The 17,075-nt window shown below is 37.9% G+C and overlaps 1 protein-coding gene across 2 annotated transcripts in view; it reads left to right on the plus strand.

Annotated features, from left to right (window-relative positions):
- Fut9 (fucosyltransferase 9) overlaps positions 1 to 17,075 on the plus strand; it is a 263,625-nt gene that overhangs the window by 120,855 nt on the left and 125,695 nt on the right. The window contains exon 2 of one of the 2 annotated variants that reach the window (XM_008839599.2): positions 4,405 to 4,491. The exons of the other annotated variant lie outside the window; for it this stretch is intronic. The gene's annotated coding sequence lies outside the window, so the exon portion shown is untranslated. The remainder of the gene's footprint in view (positions 1 to 4,404; positions 4,492 to 17,075) is intronic. 2 annotated transcript variants of the gene reach the window in all.

A 17,075-nucleotide genomic window follows, 5' to 3' on the forward strand; every position in this document is an offset into this window, starting at 1 on the left:
GAAATACCTTTAGTGATCTCTAAACGTGAGCAGCTTATTGAGTCTGGAGCAAAACCACATTTTTGACAAGTAGTAAATCTAAAGCATACAGTTTAAGGAGGCAATCTTAAGGTGACAACTGAATCTTTTTTATTTCATTCTATAGTGTGAAGGTGTTTGTGGCTGATGAATTAATGACATACACAGTAATCCCAGACCTTAATAGACTACAGGGATGCTGAGGCAGGAAAATCATATTCGAAGCCAGTCTGAGCTATACATTGTTCTCTAAATTTTGCAAATATTTATTCCTACTAGTGTGATTGAATTCTAGTAAGTCACTTTCTCATTTTATTAAGTACAATCCTACCAATAATAGAAAAATAATTCAAGAATATTTGAGAATCCTTTCCTTTATTCACAGGAACTGTGTAATTAGGCTGACAAATATCAACTTGAAAATGAAAGGTGTTTAGACAAGTTTATCTAGTTATTTGACCTATATTACATTATGTATGTAATTAAACTATCTAGATGATATAGTAACTTTGTTTTATTTTATTTCCTGTGGACACAGTTTATACTATAAATAAAATGCCTAGTAAAATATGTGCATGAAATATAGGGTATCAAGAGATATCCACTTCTTTAGAGTTTTGTCTACAGCATTCATTCTTTACAATAACATCTCCTTTTTATAACATATATATTACAATAGTATTCTTAATTAAAAAAAATCATACATTGACATGAGTAAAAATTACAGTAATACTGTATAAAAATATGTAGATTCATAAGTGATTTCCTATTATTTTTTGTAATATCTATGGTAAGTTTTTTAAAAAATAAATAATTTATTGAGAATTTCATACATGTATATAAGGTGTTTTGATCAAATCCATGCCCACTCCCTCCCCTCCAACTCCTCCCATATCTTCCCATCACTTTTTTTCTGATACTTTCATGTACTCTTTCTTCTTCTTTGATTTAATTTTTTATGGGGCTTTTGGCTACTCTAACATTCCCCCCTCTGAAGAGGTAACCCTAATATCTTTTAAGGATTAGATAAAAGCTCTTAAATATTTTTGACATTTTTGGACTTTAAAATGGAGTGGGTTGCTGAGAGGCCCAAGGACATTGTGAGGTTTTTGGTTTTTTTTTTTAGCCAAGAAACCAGCTACTTTTCTTTGGGGTCTTTTTACCCTAAATGCCTAGCCAGTTCCTACCTCCTATTCTTATCACACCATCCTCCGAAGAGGTTAGCCAAATTGCCAATAGGGAATCTGGACGCAGACTGCTCTGGCTTCTTCCATGCTGAACAGGGACACAGTGTGAGGCAATTGGCATTCCCCTTCAGTGGGTCTATCCAAAAGATGCATAACTCTTACCTGTAGGGAGACAAGAAGGTCCTTGACTGGTGAATAGGGGATGTGAAAGAGAAGTAAAGGCAAGAGTAGTTAGCATTGCAAGTTCTAGACAGGGAACCAGAAAAAAGTCAGAACACGGCAAATTTTAAATGTTCTTATCAGAGTCCACTGGGATTTCTTGATGAGATATTCCAAAAGCATCCTTCTGTTGGGTTCCTCCTCACTTTTCTTTTGTCTTCCAAGACTGAACTCGAGACTGATGGACTCAGGATTTGCTTTCAGGTGTTTTGATAGCTGTTGGAGCGGTTACAATCAGTGTCAGTTCCCCCTCAAAGGCTTCTAGATGGGGGAGAAAACAAATTTATCCATCATTTTAGAACAATAGCTAGTTGTCTCCCCTAGCTACAGGTGGGCACTACAGTATTAGAGACCAAGATTTGAAGTCTTACATCTCAGTAGAACTTTCTGACTAGGAACAAAATCATCAATGAGAAATAATTGTCTAAATAACTTTTTACATAAACTTAAGCCTAATGTCTGGGAAGTGTAATCCAGACATTGGATTGAACTCTTAAAGACGTATACTGGTGACTTTACTCTTTGGTTATACTTTCCTTTTGGGTGTTTAACACCATACAGTTAGCCCAAGTAATTTTACACTTAAGGCCATTTGAGGATCTGTTCCTCAGGGGTCACCTGGGCTTGAGAGGAGCTCCTGTCTCCTTTCTTTTACCAGTTCCATCTATGTGAAGATAAGTCAAAGGTCCTGCTTGACCATGTCTGGTTCACTTGGAAGAGTGAATGATATGTTTCCTCTGAGTTGACCCTCCTCTTTGTAGACTGGACACTGGTTCAAGTCCATCTCATGGGGTCTCCATACCCTTCCTAAACAAGGGTACATGTGACTTACCACAGTTACAGGATATTTTGAGAGATGTTCCATAGTCCCCTGGAACTTAGTCGACCTTGGAGTGCAAGGGAAAAAACTGTCCTTTAAGTCCCTCTGACCACATTAGTATAGGCCTCAAACTCTGACTGTTAAACATCCAATAAGGTTAGTTCCACCAGTTTGGTACTTTTAATTATCATGTGCTATGTAGATAAGGCTTAGGTAAAAAAACAAAATATTCTCAGATAAACTTTACTAGATATATATTTTCTTCCTTAAATTAGTTGATTAAACTATGACCATAGAAATTTTAAGATTACGTATATATTATTTTTGTCTTATCATTTATATATCATAACAAACCTAAACAGACCTTCATCACTTGCTTAGGCTTTCTCATTTTTTTCTATTTTGGAAAATATCTCCGTTCCCATATCCTTTTAACATCTTTTACATTCTCATATTTTTTCTTTTCCATTCCTTTTTTTTTGTCTTTTTGAGACAGCATCTCCTTGTAGTCCCAGTTGTCCTGGAACTTGCTATGTAGACCAGGCAGGCTTCAAACTCACAAAGACCTGCCTGCCTCTGCCTCCCAAATGCTGGGATTAACAGTGTGCACTACCATACCTGGCATCATTTTTTTAAATAATTATGAGACACAATAGCATTAACAAATAAATTTTCCATCTGTTGTGAGACTTCTTTTCCTGGGGATGCTAAGCAATGCTTATTCCCTTTGAAGGTTCTAGTGTAGAGCCAATGTTTGATTAAAGTTTTACTGAGTAACTAATGAGTTTATTGAGCTTACTTTTAGAGATAATTGAGGGGTTGCTGAGGTATATGGATGACCTGAGGGTATGCACGTTGGAAAGCCTTTACCCAGCATGGGTCATGCTTTCTCTTCCTAGGCTTCCCGAGATTGTGTACTTTAGCTCTCCCTAAATCCAGGGCCATGTGTGATTAGGGTCAAATTACATACACTTGGCTGGGAAGAGTGGCTGGATAGTGCAGTGAGGTCCAATGACCCTGCTTGGCCCTCCTTTAATGAATGAGCACAACTGTCAACAAACCCAATTGTGATGATGTTTAGTGATCAGGATCAGCTGAAGTCATGATGAGGTTAGTTATTTCATGCAGAAGGACTGCTGTATAGCCTCATCTTATTAAAAGGACCTGGAATTTAAAAGGATTTGGTGCTAGGATCCACATATGAGGGAGAATATATGTCATTTGTTTTTCTGTGTTTGTGTTACTTCACTTACTGTAACAGTTTCTAGATCCATCCATTTACCTGCATATTTCATTATTTCATCTTTCTTTACTACTGAATAGAATGCCATTGTGTAAATATACCACATTTTTGTTAACCACTCATCAATTGAGGGGCATTTAGGTTTCTTCCATCTCTTAGCTATTGTGAAAAGAGCAGCAACAAACATGGTTGTGCAATGGGTAGTGTAACCAGGTCATATGGTAGGTTCATTTTTAGTTTTTAAGGAGTTCTCCACACTGTTTTCCATAGAGATTGCATGAGTTAAAATTTGTTTTTATCAAGTCAGAGTGGTCTCTGTCCACAAGCTGGGTAACTTCTTCAGAGGATGGTGTGAGAAGAATAGGAGGTAGGAACTGGCTAGGCAGTTAGGGTATAAAGACTCCAAAGAAAAGTAGCCAGCTTCTTGGCTAAAAGTCAAAATGTCCTTGGGCCTCTTAGCAATATACTCCATTCCAAAGGCCAAAAATGTCTAAATTATTTGGGAGCTCTAATCTAATGCTTAAAAGATTTTATGGTTACCTCTTCACAGCGGGAATGTTAAAGGAGCAAAAAGCCCCATAAAAAAATAAACAAAACAGAGTACATGAAGTTATCGGAAAAAAGTGATAGGGAGATATGGGAGGAGTTGGAGGGGGAGGGAGTGGGCATGGATTTGATCAAAACACCTTATATGCTTGTATCCCTGTATGAAATTCTCAATAAATTATTAAAAAAAAATTTGTTTTTATTGAATTTTTGTGCATTTCATATAGAACATCTCAAACAATCTTAATAATCTTTATACCCCCATTCCAACCAGCACCCTCCCATAGCCCCCCCCCACTGGAGCCGATCATTTCTCTGTATATATAGTTCACCCAGTGCACTTAGCTAATCTTTGACTTCTCTTTCGACAGAATGAGAATGTAATATCTCAAGACTCTGATGACACAGTGGAGTATGTGAACAACAATCTCTGCTTCCCATGATATGCTCTCTACAGTGTGAGTGCACCTTCACTTACTCAGCCTGGTTGTTTGAAAAATATGTTATATGACATATAATTGCTTAAGAAAATTTAAGTTTAAGCTGATTCAAAATATAATAAATTTAGATCTGAAGAAATGTTTAATAAACTCAGGCTTAATACTGCACCTGCTGAAGCATAAAGATAATTGTCATAAATAATACATAGGAATTTAATTACATTTTCCATGTATTTTAAGCTTAATATCCTGAAGGTTTCCATACTCTTTAGGTTTCTTTGGTGTTCTAGAAAATATGTAATATTATAACCTTGAGTATGTTATCCTACATGGTTAAAAGTTCTCGAAGTTACTTTCATAGATATAATTAGCAATGAAATTTTAAGTCAAAATTGTTTCTTTTGATACTATTCTACATTCATTATCTTTTGAAAATAAGATTTAATTTTGGCTAAATAATAACTGTGTACATCAAAAACCTCATTCATTTCATATACATATGTATATATAATTTCAAATGCCCTATAGAAGAAGAAAATGATCATTGCAGAAATGTGAACTTACTTCTGATTTTCCTGTATTGTAAACTAAAGTTGAAAGTCTTAGATGTGCTATTTTAGAGGTTAAAAAAGTACTAAGTATTAAGTGACTATAAATGATACTATGGTTGTCTATATTTTGATAAAACTAAAAGATGGGGTGTTGAACATAACAGGAATTATACATATATCAAAAGTAACATGATAACCAATACATATGTATCATTTTATATGTCAACTTAAAATAGCATTTTAAAAGTAAGCAAATAAAAGCAAAGAGGTTCGAAGAGTTGGTATTAACTCATTGGAACAGGAAGGAAAGGACGCAGCTGAGTCCTTAACACCAAAGAAAGGAAACCCAGGATCATAGCTTTTCCATTGTTGTGATCCACATTTATAGCATGCCTAGGGTATCAGGAAATGCTGTCCTTAAGCATTCATTTCCAGCAAGCTTTGTGCTTACATTGAGAGCTTTGCTATTTAATCCCAGGCCTTTAAAAACACTTTGAGAATGCCATACAGAAAATGTTTTTTATATTATTTCCATCCCTTCCAGTCCCATATCAGCTCCTCTCATGTCCCCCCACCAATTGCCAATTTCTTCTCCTCGTCTTTATTTTTGTTACCTGTACATACATACATGTGTAAATATACAAATATATATATGTGTGTGTGTGTGTGTGTGTGTGTGTGTGTGTGTGGTGCACTGAATCCATTCATGTGTACATGTGTATTCATGTTTAGAGCTCCTGTGCTGGATAGCTTTAGTGTCAACTTGACACACCTTTGGGGAATTGCAGCCATTGGACTGGCCTGTGGCCACATCTGTGGGGAAATTTCTTTGTTGATTAAAGTGGTAGTTCGCAGCCCACTCTGGGTGGTGCCACCCCTGGGCAGGTGGGCTTATGCTATATAAGAGAGCAGGTTGAGCATGGGCCAGGGGAGCAAGCCAGTAAGCAGCATTCCTCCATGGCCTGTGCTCCAGCGCTTGCCTCCAGTTTCCTGGCCTGGGTTCCTACCTTGGGCTTCCTGATGAACTATGACCCAAAAGATGTAACCTGAATAATAAACCCTTTCTTCCCCAAGTTGGTATTGTCAGAGTGTTTTGTCACAGCAATGGAGAAACAAACCAGAACAGCTCCCTGCTAGGGATTAGATAACATCTGAGGTTGCTAGTTCCTGGAGAAATTTTATTCTTCATTCCTCTGAATCCACTGGTTGCTTGTAGCTATTCATTTTGAGGAGGGACTCCGTGACATTTCCACCATCCACCTTGACATGTCAACTGGTTTTGTCATTATGTAGATCTCGTTAGACCACCATATCAGGGAGATGACATTGGTGCAGCTTTGCTACCATGTCTAGAATGCCTTAAATAGCAGTAGGTGTCTTTGCTACCATGTCTAGAATGCCTTCAATAGCAGCAGGTGTCTTGTCCCTCTGGCTCTTGCATTCTTTCTACCCTCTATGCAATGTTCCTTGAGCATTAGTTGTTGAAGTTGCATTATAGTTCTTTCACTTCAGGCAGGGTACTTCACAAAGACTTTTTGTGTTTGAAATTTTTTGGAATTTTGTAATAGTCTTTATCTGTTGGAAAAAGAAGCTTTTTTGATGAGTGGTAAAAGGCACATTGTCTGTAAATATAAGCTATGATTTTAGACTAAAGTAAGAAATTCTGTTGATCTAAGAAAGTGACAGAAGTAGTTTTATCTCTAGATTCTATGACCTCTCCAGCCATGTGTATTTGGTGTTTTTAATAATACTACACATGAGTTCTCTCCCATTGAGCAGGCCTTAACACCAATAAGATAGCTGTTGCTTATTCCCAAAATAAAAGTGCCACTACTACACAAATAAAGATAGTTTACTGGGTCAGTCTTTGCTCTGGTTCTTAGATTTTACCACTGAGTAGGATCATTGTTTGATTTTTCTCTCCTGACAGCTTTTACCATATCTTCTTAGGAGACCTAGTCTTCAAGAAGGAGGCTTCCAGGTCAGTTACAGCTCAATTGCTACAGATCCTGTGTCCAAAGTACATCAAGACTCAGAAAGACAAACATCACATATTCTCTCTCAAAGCTGGATACGAGCTTTGAAATCATAGATATGTGTTTTTTATTTGACTATTCAGAGAGGCGAAGAGACTAATAAATGTTCATGGGTGTATGGCAGAGGAAGCTTCCTGGGATGGGCGGTTGTACATAGTAGAATGAAAGTGGAAAGAGAAATACTAGACTAGAAAGAGTTAAACAGGTTGAGGAATGAGAAGGCAGGGCAGAGGAGGGCATATAGGGAGGGATAAGTAATACTAAAAGCCTTTAGAAAATGTCATATGGGAACCTACCATTGTAGAAACTTCTAGAAGTATATACATCATAAAAAGAGATTAAAAGGAGAGCAAGTTGACATTACCCTTTCTACACATCAAAGGCTAATAATAATAATTTTTAAAAACCCTCAATTCCAGGAATAGACCCCTGCTCTAGAAGCTGTTGACTACAGGTTCCATAGACAGTCAAATAATTATAGCAATTGCCCCTCCTCTTGGTTACCTACCAGAACTGGATGGTGAGGACAATGCATACATGAGCTATAGAAAAAAGGAGAAATGAAGCTGGTGTTGACTTTAGAGCCTCATCTCTACTGGCTGGTGTTCACAGTGCTGGAAGTTGCTATGTAAGCTACTAGAAGGAAAAAATAATCATCATCCTTCCCCAGTGGTGAATGTTATGAATTATAATAGCAATTCACCTGGTGAGATATGCCAACCAGTGCAATAATAGCACAAATGTTATGAGAGTAACCAACCACTCTTTAAATTGGATTTAAGGTCTGCTTCATAGAATGGAGCCCATATCTGACACTGATATCAGGCTTAGAAGCATAGGTTATACAGATCACAGGACTTAGGGAAAAACCTAATGCTAATTTTCTACTAGTTATAATATTAAACTGATTCTCAATGACTTATTGTCATGCACATAGATTAATATATCTCTTACCTCTCACCAGAGAAGTTTCTTATGCAAGAGACAGTGATTAATACCAAAACCCACAACTGGCCAATATGCAGAGAAGAAGAGGCTGCATAGTGCTTATCACTGAATAGCACAACCTATATCAAACTTCTGCTTGCAAGGCTCGGTGATTATTGTGGAAGAGGGTACAGAAAGATTGTAAGAACAAGAGGTCATTGATGACCACAAAGAAACAAAGTTTTCCAGATAACTGGTCAGTTGCTCATAAGAGCTCACAGCAATGGTGACAGAATGCATATGTCCATGCGAACTCAAGCCAGACAAAATCCCAGCATAGACACGAGGAAGTAGGTAGGAAGTTCCCACCCCACCTAAAGGAACTATAGTAACAGATGGCTGCTAGTACATTAAATTGGGCAGGAGCCAATAAGGATAGGTGAGTATAGGGGAGAGGATTTAAATACCATCAAATTATATTGTATGAAAAACAAAAATTTAAATCAAAATGTTAATATTGAGACAACATATGTTCTTCATACCTAGTCTTTGAAATCTGTATACCTAGATCACAGCTCTATTTTTATTTGTGTGTGTATGAGTGTGTCTCTTTGTGTGTGTGTATATCTGAGTGTGTGTGTGAGTGTGGTTGTACACACATTGAGCATGTGGAGATTTAAGGACAACTTTCCTGAGTTCATTTCTCATCTGCCTTCCACCTTGTTGAGGCTAGCCTGCAAACTTTCCATCTCTCCACAGGGGTTCAGGGATTCTAGATCTGTGCTACCAAATCTGGCTCTTTAGTGTGGATTCCAGGGATCATGGATAGCCCAAGGTTTGGGCAGCAAGTGCTTTTACTGCTAAGTCATTTTGACGGCCTTTCATTTTTTTGTTTTGTTTTATTTATTTTTAACTTTTGAAAAGAAATCTTAATGAACCTTACTGGGAATCTTGGGGACTTTTCTCAGCTCTGTGCTGTGATTCAGGGAAGAAATTCAATACAGAGAGAAACCCAAGAGCTGCTCCAGAAGACCACCTCTGCTGCTCTGGAATACCACCTTTGCTCCCAGCAGCCATCACTTGCCACAGCTTCCCTAGATGGGGTTGTAGCTGCTTCCTCATGTCTACACTGCGACTTTTCTGGGTTGTAGCTGCTTCCTCATGTCTACACTGGGACTTTTCTGAACAACAAATTCAAAATTTTAATTTCTTCAGTCATACTAATGACATTTCAAGTGCTCAGCAGTAGCATGTAGTCACTGACTACAATACTACACAACGGTGTCCCAGAGGACTGTTACTATAATGCCACAATTCAGCTACTCATTGAACTGTGATGGCTGACTTCTGAAGGTCACTGAAGACTTTAAATTTTCCATAAGTGAAAAAAAAGTAAAACATTAAATCTTAAACCTCTGACTTAAAATGAGGACCAATAGAACTACAAAGTACATGAGAACTTCAGGATAAGAAAGCATATAAGTTATACATTTTGAAGTGACAACATGTTAGAATACGGAAGTTTTTTCTAATTTGCATTAATGTGTATCATGTGTATCTATTATAACAAAAAGAATTAGCTAATGATAAGTCTCACATTACAATAGGTAAATCAAAGCTTAAGTATAAATATTAAATATAATATTCAAAAATCTTTGCGAAATACTCATAAAAATGGAGATATAAATTGTAGACTTATAAAACACATATCTGATCAAAGGCTTGTAGCCACAATATAAAAGGAACTCTTGATGTGTGTGGTGGCACACACCTTTAATCCTAGCACTCAGGAGGTAGAGTCATGGGGATCCCTTTGAGATCCAGGCCAGCCTAGTGGACATAGTGAGTTCCAAGCTAGCTTTGGCTTTAGGGAGACCCTGTCTCAAAAAAAAAAAAAAAAAAAAAAAAAGAGAGAAAAGAAAAGAAGACAAAGTTCTCTTAAAACAGTGATAGTATGAATTGCTCAATATAAAAATACATAAAATATCAGAACTTCATGTTTATAGTTGGCTAACAAGAAAATGGGAAAGCATTCAACACCATTAGTCTTTAAGAAAATTCAAAGTATAGCTATAATGAGATACCACTAATCATATATAGAAATGGCTAAAATTTTCAAAAATATCTGATACCACCCAAGGTTAGTAAGCATACAGAGACATGAAGACTTTCAGTTCTTGCTCCTGGGAATTCAAAATGGGACTGCCACTTTGGAAGTGTGCAGTCATTTCTTCTAGATGCAAATACAGATGCTTCCGAGTTGCAATGATTACAGCCCAGTGAACCCAAGATAAATTGAACAAGTCATAAACAGAAGTGCAGTGAGCACATCTGACCTCTGAGCCACAGGAACAGCCCAGCATGGCATCGTGAGGGGATTAGATTACTAGATTAAGAATCTATACTATCTGCATTTTCCTTTGAACATTATTTTTTGGTCTTTTTGAGACAGGGTCTCTCTGTAGCCTCAGCTGTCCTGGAACTCAGTATGTAGACCAGGCTGGCCTTGAACTCACAGAGATCTGCCTGCCTCTGCCTCCCAAGTGCTGGGATTAAAGGCGTGTGCCACCATGCCTGGCTTCCTTTGAACTTTTATAGCTTCAAAGATCACAAATGAGCCATCATAAGTGGAGAATTATTTACATACATAAATTATATGATTCCTAAACATACACCCACATTAGCAGAAAATTTATTTTAACTGGAAATTTATATTTAAATATTTATAGCAACTTAATGCTTATTCATCAAATGTGGAAATACTAGAGATGCTGCTGGGCATGGCAGCACATACCTCTAACCCCAGCACTCAGGAAACTGAAGCAGGAGAACCAAATGTCTGAGGCCAGTGTTGCAAGTACAAAACCAGCCTAGATTATATAGTGCAACTCTGTCTCAAACAAACAAATAAATGCTGTCTTAACTGGTGAACTGACAGAGAGCTTGGTGTAGCTATACAATATTATTCAACTGTTGAAAGGAGCTACTGATTCAAGCATATTATAAATAAATCTCTTTCTTTTCACACCCACCTCAATTTTGAGGGATGGATCCAGGGCCTTATACCTGCTAGACAAATACTCTGCACTGAGTTGTGTACCCACATCCCTGTGTATGAATGCAAAATGCATTTTGATAGTGAAAGAGGGAAGGACCAAATGTCTAATGGTTGTGTGATTCTAAGTACCTCAGATTCTGGAAAAGACAAAACATAGATGGGAAGGAGATTGCCTGAGTTGGACACGTAGGAAAACTGACTCTAAGTGATTGTAGAAGGAAAGTGGGGAGAGTAGGACTGCTCTGTTTGCTGCTCAACTGCTGGACAAATGACTGCACTTTTCAGAATACACAGAGCTGCACGATGCAAAGATGAGCCACACAGAACGTAAACAAGGAATAAGAAAGTAAACAGTATAGGGTCTCCTAAGGTAGAGGGGGACACTGGCAATTCAGTCTAGTCAATTACAAAGACATAATGGGATGTCACTGAGGGCAATGGAGGGAAAGGATATAGCTTAAATTATTTTGAAAAAATAGTACAAAATAGAAGGAGGACAAAACCTGAGGAGAATACAGTTAACTACGTACAGATGAGTAGATGTGTTCCACTCTCGTTGTTTGTTCATTTTTATTTTCCTCAAAGAGTAAATATAAACAATTCTGAAATAAGCTTTTATGACTATAGGGTGGAATATATAAATAAATATGCTATTAATAGTAGGAACAAAGTTTCTCGTGCCAGAGAAAGAAATTGCAAATAAACCAAGGAAGAGCTGTTTTTGTAGTGCCAAAGTTAAATATCAACATGAGCTCATTCCTTTCTTTTTCTGATGTGAGCCTCTGAGCTCAATTCCTGAATACACATTCAGATATAGAAACATAAGCATGTGTACATATGGATACACTTACATAGCAGTAGCTCTGTCTGTGAAAAGTTCCTAGAAGCAGTGATACCGCTTAGCTACAAGCACTCTATGCCTAGATTTCAACTTCTAAACACCATTTGCTACCAAAACAAACAAACAAACAAACACCCCAACTAACCCCAGAACATGAATAAAGCATCTTGCTGGGGCTGGAGAGATAGCTCAGCAGTTAAGAGCACTGTCTGCTCTTGCAGAAAACCCAGGTTCGATTCCACGTGCACACATGACAGCTAACAACCATCCTTAACTCGAGTTACAGCGGATCCAATGCCCTCTTTTGGTCTTACAAAATACAAGTGTACTTACGTACATGCAGGTAAAACACTCATACACATAGAATACAAATTAATTTAAAAATTTAAGTGAAAGAGACAAAAAACAAAACTGAAACAACAGAAAAATATCAGAATCAAATCAATCAGTACAAGTTCTCAGTGATTAGTAATGAAACACTTCAAGCAGCAGTATCAACAAAAAACAGATTATAACTTGACTCATAAAATCAAAATTACCACCAGGTGTGGTGGCAAGGGACTTTAATCCCAGCCCTGGGGAGGCAGAGTTAGGCAGACCTCTGTGAAATGGAGGCCAGGTTGTTTCACATAGTGACTCTTAGGTGGGCTGGGACTAGGGAGAAACTATCAAAAAAATTAGAATAAAAAACCCACAAAACTTACCAGATTTATATTCATATAATAAATCAGTGTGTAAATAAGTAACAGAGATAAGACAAATATTACATAGTAAAAGTTCCAAATATTATATGTAGTTATTTTACCCACACACCCCCAAGACAGGAAGCCTAATTCTTTTTTCTTTGAGTAAAGGCTGACTCCATGACCCTTTATAGAGAACAGAGCAGGGAAGGAAGCGGGAACAGTGGCTTTTCTATTGAAAGGTCTTGCAGGCATGGCACTCATAATCGCTCAGGGTTAAAACCTCTAGTGATAAACTGTCCTGATGCTTTCTGCCCTGTTATGATGTGGTAAGGATCACACTTCTGTAATTTCCTTTTGCAAGACCCACAGCCCCACTCTACTCAAAACACAACTGTTAGAGAAACCTAGGTTGGAGAAAATACAGCAAAAGGACTCACTGGTACATGTCTACATTTTCAAGGCTCGAGACAGAAGCAGCACAGCTGAGAGGCAGAAAGACACGTTTGCCAAAATAGTCTTCGTTTTCGTTACTTTATGTACTGCACTGCTTTTAATTCATTTAATTTTTATAATTTAAATACAGCAGGATGATAATTTAATGTCTTTTACTTTAGTTTGTGCCAATAGTCCCCTACATAAGAACCCCTATATTAAGGGGATATTCTCACGTTACTAGGTTTGGAATTTTGTTTCAAAGTTAACCACTAACGCAAGGATAGAGCCAAGATTGGATTCTGAAGGTGGAAATGGGAATGAACCAAAAAACCGACAAAATCTGAATGGAGCATATAGTTAATATTATTGTAGTAATCTTCTGAATAGGGCAAGCATGCCATGGCCTGGTGTGTGGAACAGATTGATATGGGGGAATACTGAAAACTATCTCTTGCAACAAATTGAAATTGAACTTTTTTCAATTTCAAGATTTTATAAAAAAGATACATATTTTATATGAAATACAAGATTTAACTACTTCATAGATGTCAATATTCAGAGTATAAGAATTTAAAAATTCCAAAAGAAATAAATCCAATAATCTGCTGAACAGTAGGCAAAGGATATGAATACACAGTTATCAAAAGAAGCCTATCCAGGTTTCCTGTCACAAATATAATCCCACCTATTGGCGAGGCTAAAGCAGAAGGATTAATTTGTGCCCAAGCCTAGACAGTATAGCAAGAACTTTGATTCAATTTTTTTTTCAAAAGGCCAAATAAACACATAGGTATATCAGAACATACAAGAATGTATTTTGTCTACAAAGCCAACAGTTTCAATTGTCCTTCAAGGTGATTGAATGCATTGTTTTGTCGATAGCTCAGTATAGAATGAATGCAACCAAATTTTATTTATTTTTATATATTCTTTATTGAATTTTTTGTATATTTCATACAGAACATCTCAAACAATCTTAATATCTTTATATCCCAATCCCCACTGGACCCCATATACTGTCATCACTGTTAAGGCCCATTGGATTGTCAGTGTCCCCAGCTGTTCCCCAGTACAAATCCACCCACTGAGTCTAGTTAGCCTATCTAGAGTCCCTTGTTTTAGGAAGATCAGCTCTTCTTCATCTAGCATCAGTCAGTTGTCAACATTCCTTCAGATAAGATTGGGGTCTGCTGTTCATTTTCCCAGTTCTACACTGGGTTATTCTCTGCCTGAATTTGCATGGAACTTGGGTATTCTGACACGATTGCCATAGAATCATATGAATAGGTTCCCACGAGCTTGTAGGACTAGTGAAACAGAATTTTAAAGTTTTAGTCCTACTTATTATTTACCTTTATACGTGACTTTAAAAATAAACATAAAACCAAAGCATTAGATATTAAGTGAAATAATACTGAAAAGATAAGAATCACATGCTTTCTCAAATATATTAATGTTTTAGAAAGTGGGTCTAAATTTGAAATAGTGATTACTTAGGTTAGAAAGTGTAAGAAGGAAGGACAGTGGTGGGACAGTGGTTAGCAGGAACAGAGACCATGCTAAGTGTAAATACTAAGTTCTAGTAGCTGCAGAACAGTAGGGACTAAAGTTCATTGCAACCTATAATATATATGCTACAAATTATTTATTACCTTGATTTTATCAGTACATGCTGTATACATGAATTGAAATACCATACTTTACTGAATAAGTATGACCAATTATATGTTAATCAAAATAATTTTTGAAAATGTTTGAGAAATGGATATAAACTGACTTGATCATTATATATTATATACATTATGAAATTATGACACTTATAGCCCATATAGTTAAACTTTAGAATATTTAATTAATAACAATAGTACTCCCAGGAATGTCTTTTATGTGCAATATAATCTTTGTACATTTATGTAGGAAGATTTTAACATCTCTTCTGTTTACTCTGTATTCTTAAGACCCTCTATTATTTATTTTCTGCAAAAATATTCCTTTGTGGTTTAAACTTTAATAATTATAAAAGTTCTTCACATATGTTTTCATTTTAACAATATACTTTTTAAGCTATGCAAAATTTCAGTTTTAATCTCTCTGTCATCCACTTGGCTTCATATTCTTTGCAACGCTGTTCTATTGATCGTACAAATACAACTTTAAAACATCACGATTGACTTAGATTTTCAGAATAAGAATAAATACCTGTGTGTTTTAATCAGGTCAATCAGTAAAATGGCCAAATGAATGGCCATACCTATAAAGCTAAGAGCCAATCTATCTAACACGACAAAATAATGTTTTATGTTTAGAAGTTTTATTCATTTTAAATTCATAATTCTCACCAGAAATATGCTTTGAGGTAAACTTCTGAATCTTAAATAACCTAGTAGATAAGTGTGCTGGGTAGCTTTAGTGTCAACTTGACACACCTGGGTTGAGGGAGCCTCAATCGGGAAATTGCCTCTATTGGACTGGCCTATGGCCATGTCTGAAGGGCATCTTCTTGATGAGTGATGTGGGAGGGCCCAGCTCACTGTGGGTGGTGCCACCCCTGGGCAGGTGGGCCTGTGTTGCATAAGAAAGCAGGCTGAGCAGGGGCCAAACGAGCAAGCCTGTAAGCAGCATTCCTCCATGGCCTGTGCTCCAGCTCCTGCCTCCAGATTCCTGCCCTGAGTTCCTACCTTGGGCTCCCTGATGAACTGTGTGCGACCTGGGAGATGTAAGACAAATAAACCCTTTCCTCCCCAAGTTGGTACTGGTCAGAGTGTTTTGTCACAGCGATGAAGAACACACTAAGACAGAAATTGGTACCAGGAGTGGGATATTGCTGTGACAGACCTGACCTTGGTGTTTTGGGGAGGACTGTGGAAGTGTTTGGAACTTTGGGCTGGAAAGGCCATTGAGTGCTCAGAATTTGTTGCTGTGGAGCTTGGAACAGTTATGCCGAAAGAGTTGTAGACGATGGAGGCCTGGCTTGTAAAGCTTCAAAGGGAAGCGGAGGCCATCAGGGCTGTTTGCGTGAGATTTTTGGATTGAGAATCTGTGGGTTCTGGTCGGCTGGGGCTGAAGAATCAGCTGTGATTAAGAAGAGACCAGAACCTGAAGTAAAACCTTTGCTTTACTGGGACAATTGATGCTGGTTAGCTGGGGCTGAAAAATCATCTGTAAGCAACAAGAGACCAGCATCACTGGGGTGGAATCTTCTGGGAGGTATTTCCTCAGGGTCAGCACACAGAGGGGACCCGCACCTCTATTTCAAGCTGGAAGCAGGACTTGGTAATGTGTGAGTTTCCTGCATGGTTCTGGTGTTGAAAGCGTGAAGGGGTCATAGAGAGCAGCTGAAGCTTGGCACTCTGAGAGGCCAGGAAAGGCCATAGGTGAAAGTGCAGCTTCAGTTGCAGTTAAGACCCCAGGATTGAAGGGGTCATGGAAACTGAGGCTTTGCACCCCAAGAGGCAAGAAGAGCCCATTGGTAAAGGTGTAGCCTCAGTTTCAGTGGTGGCCCCAGCTTTTTGGAGATGCCGGGACCATGGGACGACCACCAAGGACAGCGGACAGCGGCAGGTGTGGAATGGAGCTGGCCTGGGTTTGCAAGACGAGCTGTGTGTGCTGTGGACAGCAGAGTCAGAGCAGTGGAGCTGCCAGTACCCTTTGGAGCCAGAAGATCATGAGTGAATCCCAAATGTCCAGCCTTAAGCTACTTTACTGGACTCTGGTTTTGCTTAGGTGTGCCCAATTCTTCCCTTTGAAATAAGATAGTACTTGTTTTGGATTTTACAGAAGTCAACAGTTAAGAGACTTTTAAAAGAGACTATGGACTTTTAAGTGTTTGGATTTTTTTAAGGACTGTGGGGTTTTTAAGGTCATACTGTCTTATGTTGTGATATTAATGTTAACATCATAGTTTGGGGACAAGAATTGGAAAGCTTATGGTTTAATAGTGATGTGTTAGTGTGTCAAGTTGACAAGGGGTCAATTGTGCTGGATAGCTTTAGTGTCAACTTGACACACCTGGGTTGAGGGAGCCTCAATCGGGAAATTGCCTCTATTGGACTGGCCTGTGGCCATGTC

This window comes from Nannospalax galili, unplaced genomic scaffold (assembly GCF_000622305.1).
Source record: "Nannospalax galili isolate Female #2095 unplaced genomic scaffold, S.galili_v1.0 scaffold78, whole genome shotgun sequence".
Classification (NCBI taxonomy): Eukaryota; Metazoa; Chordata; class Mammalia; order Rodentia; family Spalacidae; genus Nannospalax; species Nannospalax galili.